Source organism: Chanos chanos, chromosome 7 (assembly GCF_902362185.1).
Source record: "Chanos chanos chromosome 7, fChaCha1.1, whole genome shotgun sequence".
NCBI classification, from domain to species: domain Eukaryota; kingdom Metazoa; phylum Chordata; class Actinopteri; order Gonorynchiformes; family Chanidae; genus Chanos; species Chanos chanos.
In genome coordinates, this window is record NC_044501.1 from 21,497,472 (window position 1) to 21,504,424 (window position 6,953).

Genomic DNA, 6,953 nt, shown 5'->3' on the forward strand with positions numbered 1-6,953 from the left:
CTCAACAACGTGATTACGTCAGTACGTTCAGATACTTGCACCGATCTGGGTCATTTTGTCTATTTTGACGTTAGAAAAGATTAACCCCTATAATTTAGTACGTTACATAAAACGCTCTTTTCTTTAAATACACTTTCTGTATTTTCTCCGCAGTGTCTTGATATCGGGTAGAACTGTGTATAGGACTAAAGCGAAACGCCACATTTTGAAGGGGAGACAATGTTAGAACAGAGGCGCCATTCGTGGTCAACCAAGGTACACTAGGGATGACTCCTGAACGGTACAACGCTTTGTACACAGCCTGGATATAAAGGCAAGTAATCATACCCTACCCCTGTAGTCCCCGCATAGCAACTGGGTGCACATCTTTTGGCATGATGGATTTTGTGAGCCAACCATTTTAAGGCTCAGTGTGACGTCTTATTTGTTGACACTTTCATTAGCTCGCCACCTGTGAAACGTCATTGCAGTGGAAACGCATCATCCACACTATCTTTCGACGTTTTCTGCCTGGAAACACCACCAGCTAATCGGAGCAATTGAAAGCGACGGATCCCGTGGGTTGGCGCTTCCGTGGTTGGGTAAAATAGTTTTCTACTAACACTGTAGAACACAATACTATACACAATACTAAGCGACAGTGAAAGAATGCTGTCTGACTGACAGTAAATTTAGAAAAGCTATCCTGTACGGTTGGACATAAAAGACATTATAACATTGAAGTTCAGCAGATTTAAGTTAAAATTATTGTTCACGTATCATGGGGATATGTCAAGAGTGTCCGTTACATTTAGTCGAAGTAGCAACACAGTACAATGGCGCTTGGTGAGGTTAAATTGGGTCAAACGTTAAGGAATAAGCAACTACGAGATATAAGACACTGCGTAACAGCCAAACTAGACATGCAGTGCACAGGTATAGCACGAGTTAACTTCCATGATTGTCCGTGAGAGGGCAACACAAAGGCATGGTGAAACCGGCTGCCGTTTTCTCAAGGCAAAAACTCAGAATTGAATCCGTTGCCTGAACTGGAGTATAACATGCAAAGTGCTAGTACAGGATTACAATTCAAATAGACTGACTTCTTCCTTGAATGTAGTCAAGTCATGGGGGTAAGCTCCTGATCATCGGTAGTGCCGGCATAAACTACTTAAGTTTAAACTACTGACTTTATCATCTTAATAGTTTATAGTGCCTTAACGGTGAATTACTGTGTTTGTGTGCTACATATCTAGAAAGCTATGGGGGCAGGCCAAAGTCTTCCGTCTGCCGCTGATGTGCAAGACAGAGACGGTCACCCGTCAACCCAAGAGGTGCCTAGCGGTCCTGCCGGCGACGCCGTGACTGATAACCAGCTTCAGGAGCCGGACACTGCCGAACTGCCCCAGTGTAAAATAGGCAGCAAGACAGTGGATGACATGAGCTTCATGATTACATGTACTAACTGGTATTAATAGATTGTCTTGGCTTTAAATACTGTTGAGTACTGCTCATAGTAAAACCATAGCTTTGGTGAACATGGCCTCCACCGATGCCAAACCAACATGTGGACCTGTTCCGAAACGTTGCCCCTAGGAATGTTAATGTTTATGATTTCATGTAGAACTGATTAAATTGCTTTAAAAACGGCAATATTGTTCACTGTGAAGTAATACAGTATCTTTTCAGTGTATCAGTTCTGATTCCAAGCAGAGACTGTGCTCTGTGGAGTGTGGTGTTTGTATCTTGGTGAAACAGAGTAATCTCAGTGTAATGGGAGTTTTAAGGAAAGTGACACTTTCAGCTTGTCATTTGTATCAGTGGGTGTGTTATGAGCTGTGTAATATGTAATAATGACTTAATATACAAAGGTCATATGGAATCACCGATAAGAGTTACTGTGGTTATGCCAAAATTTGACATTACTTTAGAATCACACCTTGATGCCCTGGAAGAGAATGTATTTCTTGAGGGTTTTAAATGTGACATTCATTCAGTTTGAAAATCTATTTAGAGTTTTGAGTTTTCAGTGTTTCACTAAATCTTGTTGTAAAACTTGAAACATCTGCTCTGTTGTTGTCACTACAGAGGTGTAGAAAGGAAATGTAAGGTGTAAATATGAAATATAGTTTTTGAGAACTTGTTTGCACAGAAAATAAATATGCCTTAAATTGGTGAACTGTGATATGTGGCAAAATCTCATTTGTGACTGTTACAGTATCGCGTAAGACCTTTCGGCTTTTGCTTAGGATTGTTGTGTTGCCTCAAACCTTTTTTAAAATTTGTAAAACACAAATATACCATATTCAATAATATCTCAGAAAGCCTTTTTTTTCAGTCTTTTATTGACGTTTCTTTGTTAATAGAACATGGTGATATTGTCAGATACACAGCGTGGAACTGTTAAATGAACAATAGTAATAATAACAACTAATTTAAAAAAGACTCATCGTCTCAATTTTTATGGAATTAAAAACAATATTTGTAAATAAATAAGGTATTAAGAGCTGTATTAAAACAGGAGAACCTAAGATCACTGTCGTTGGTAAAAGATGCTTACAGTATACAGACTGCGTTTTAAATCATCAGAGTTTTCTGAGAGACGGAAAGAAAAATACAAAAGGTTGAACTCTGAAAAGTTTCAATTCATTGTTATATTTACATGATCATTCATCCTGGGCAAAGCAAAGTGAACATTATTCTCATTAGTTACAAAGTATCAAAAAAGCTCAAAGACAGAATTTCTGTATTTCTGATTTAAAGACTGTGAACTGAGTGTATGTTGCTTGTTAAGTCCATCTGAAGAGAAGAAAACATAAAATATATGTACATGAACACATTTAAATCTTCATAATAAAACAAATCGCAACAAAAAGAAAACGAAGAATTTAAAGCTATGTCAGATTTAAATCTCATTTGATCCTCAATAATCAAAGAGCAGTTTAAATACAATTAGTTACTTTAAAAGTCCGGACTACTGCTGATATGTTTTTTTTTTTTCTTTCACCTATTATTAGTGTCGTAAAAGAACTGTAGAAACAAAAGGCAACAAGAGGCAAGGACATGGTGGCTTATGTCTCAGGCCACTGTCACACACGCTGAAGAGAGTCAAACTCTACAGGACTCCTCATCCTCTAAAACAAGAAAGCTCTCCTTTTACCCTCAAACCTACACTCAGAGACAAAAGTGCTCGGTGGAGAAGCTTAGCTCCCTGACACTCCTAAGTCCAACTGTGTTGTACAAATACACTCTACTGAGTGATAAATAAATAAACCATAAATATTTTTTTTAAACTTTTGTTGTTGTTTATATGATAATGCTACTGATATACTTCCTGCTTTAAACCCTCTACATATTTCCCAAAGATACTGTTGTCTGATAAATATACCTCTATATTTCTCCGTCTTTTAAACTCTAAGTCTGATTTATTTATTTATTTTAATTGTCTGTTTGTTTTTCAGTGTGCTTTACACAAAGTACTTTTGTAAATATGTACACATGACACACACTTGCTGAGCATTCCTGTCAGAAAAGTCATTAGGCATATGCAAGTGTAAGAATCAAGTCCCTGACTGGGATTGCTTGCTTGAACTGTAACATTTCATGTCCTCACACATTTTGTTTATTTTATTTATTTACTTATCTATTTATTTTTGTTTGATGACTTAATGGAATGATGAACGCAGAGATGTAATTCGCTTCCCAGTTCAATACAAATGGGAACTGGCGGCCTGATAACGATGGAGAACCTTATAAAGTTTTTGCCTGGATCTCTCACATCCTAAGAGCAATATTGCTGTGTCCTGAATCTGTTTATCATAGCACACTGTGATCTTAGTCATAATAATCAAAGGAAGCTATGACTAGCATATGGCTATCACTGGTCATTGGCTGTGGCCAAAGTCAAGATTAAGAATCACCTGGATCAACTTTTAGAAATATATATATATATTTAAATTCTTAATGGATTCTTGTTATTCTGAGCAATAAAAGTTCTCTAACTTCCATATCTGGTCTCAGTCTGTTATACAATTGTACATAATAAATTTATTAGGATTTATTTAAAGCAGTACCAGGAAGCAGAATGAGGTTTTAAATTTGTGCGTGGATAGTGAGGGTTATTTCTGTGTCTCTGGAGAACGACAGGCAAATGTGAGGAGGAGCAGTCCAACTTATAGTTAGACAAGGGAGAGCTTCTACATGTTTGTCACGCTTTGTGATATTGAGCCAAGAAAGCGTCCCTGAAATTTGGGAGCTACACCCTTTTAAGTATGGATGATTCAAGGAGTACTTCTTACCCACTTTCTAAAATCAAAAACCAATCGTGTGTATAAAACTTGAAATGAAAATATGCCTTCAAAGTTTGTGCATATTACATGTGTCGCTTAGACAGCAATAGCTGCTTATTTTGAAAAAAGAAAAAGGACAAAAAAAAAGGTTGGTTCTTCAGTGCGAAGGATTTTGTGGTTTATTGAGATAAGACGCCAGTTCTGCACATGGATACATGCACATATAACTTTTAGCCAAAAGTCATAAAATGACTTTGAGAATTATCCGTTTATCCCTTCAAAGTTCTGCTGTGCAGCATAAATATTAGTGGCAAATAAAAGTATGGGATTTAGAGTAGTAGCACTTGAAATGTTAGTGAAACCAATCTACACATAGAAAATATCGTGTCTGAGAAATGGAATCTAGCAATTTTTGCAAAACGCATATTTAACCCAAATCTAATTTCGGCTGCATGGTTCAGCAAAAACTGTGACTCATAAAAACACAACAGACTCATTCGAGTGTTAAGAAAAAGAAGGAAGACAATCGATGAAGCACGGCATGTACCAGAACACTGAAACAGACTCATGGAACACACTCGATGTACCAGAGAAATAGGACACCTCAGCCCACTCCACTTGTTGGCACACACAAAGGCGCTTCAAAAGACAGAAAACCTGCCAAATGCTCATGTGGAGACAATAACATGGAATCAGTCCCAGTTGGGCACAGATCTGTAAAAGGCTGCTGTAAGGGAGTACACGTCTCTGCCCACATCCAAGCTGCTCGGAAAACAAATATAAAAAGGGTGGAATAAAAAGAGAGCAGCGAAGAAAAAAAAAAAGATAACTGATTTTTGCTTACCAAAGGGAGAAAGCATATCGACTTAAATGTTATTGAAACGCACAGCTAACAGTAATGGACTCTTAGACTCCTCCCTTTAGCTTTGAAGTGAATGCCAATGAGAATCAATTGAAGAGACGGCAACTGATCAGGCCATAGCAAGTTTTAAGACAAGGCACACTGTCTTAAAGAAGGCCAAGTGAGAGATGTTAAGGCAGACACACACTCACACACACACACACACACACACACACGTGTGTATATCACATGAACACATGAACAGATACTGCATAAATGGTTGATTCCAGAAAAGACTGCAAAGATGATTTGGTGATGAACTGTTTTGGAAGACAAGAGCAGAAGAAAATATAAGTAGAGATACAGATTTTTTTTCTTAAGCTTTAAAAGACAAAAATCCTCGGTTTGTCAGATGTGCCCCTAACACAACTTCTTTGATGATGAGACTGCTACTGCTGTGCCCTCCATTCTATGGACATACAGTACATACAGCTTTAGATTGAAAGACTAATGCTAAAATCCAATCATCAAATAAATTGTTGACAAACATTAAAAAAAAAAAACTGCAACAGATGATGAAATTCTTCATAAGACATTCATGTTTGTGTGAGAGACAGGAAACAGAGAGAAGTGTAAGACAATAATCTTCATGATGTTTGTGTTATGTTGCAAACACAGCCATAAGGACACCCACTGAACGAATGCACACACACACACACACACACACACACACACACACACACACACACAATGGTCAACTAGATCCATGCAGTATAAAGCAGGAGCGCTAACAGGGAGTTCACTGAACAGTAAACAGTGTTTGTGCACTAATTATCTCAAACCAGATAAAGTCTGATGATGTTGTATGTTGATTGAGAGCAGATGTTTCAAAAGAAAATGCCACATTTACACTGTACATCTAAAATCAAATGGACACATTTTCATAATACGGCACTGAATCAGTGTAGCCGATTTAACCAGACAGAGAAAATGATCTTGAACATGTTCAGAGGGGAAATTGCTGCCACTTTTTCTTTATGTGTGACTGTCAGTCCATTTCAAATGTGGTAAGGCAAATTAATAAATAAAGCATATATTTAAAATAGACAATTTAAAAAAATGACTGTTCCTTCATAGAGAGAGATTACTTCTGTCCTGACAGGCACTATGAAAGACAAGCCTAGAAAACGCTAAATCTACTGGTGAAGTAGAGGAAAATCAACACTGCTGAGAAACGGCAACCATTTTAAGTTATGAAATCAAAATCATACACAATCCATTTTAAAAGCTTTGGGCTGCAAAGAATACTTAACAACTTATGTTTTCTTACACATTTTTTTGTCAATCCATCATTGTTTGCGTATGGTTAAATGGATGTATGATGCAGGAAAAAAACACACACCAGAGTCTTTCCATTTAGTGAGTGAGTGAATGAGAGCATGTGAGGCACGCTTGACTTGACGGTAACCTATCAGAGCTACCTCCCAGTCAAAATCAATAAAAGCACTTAATAGGCATGATGAACTAAAACTACGACAAGCATAAACAAACAAAACTGAAGAAGAAAGACTTACAAAAAAAAGAGTATAAGAGATTTAAGCATTCAGAGAGAGAGAGAGAGAGAGAGAGAGCAAAACCTTATGATGTGTGAATTACTGCTCATGCAAAAATGATATTGTTATTCTTTGTTCACATAGGCATATGAAATAAAAGAACATAATCTTAGGACATGTTATTGTATTTTGTAATGATACGGGTGATATGGTGCCAGTCTAAACCTCTAACCCCTGACCAAACACTCCAGTAACAGGGAGACAGGTCTCTAATCTGTCTCATTCAAACAG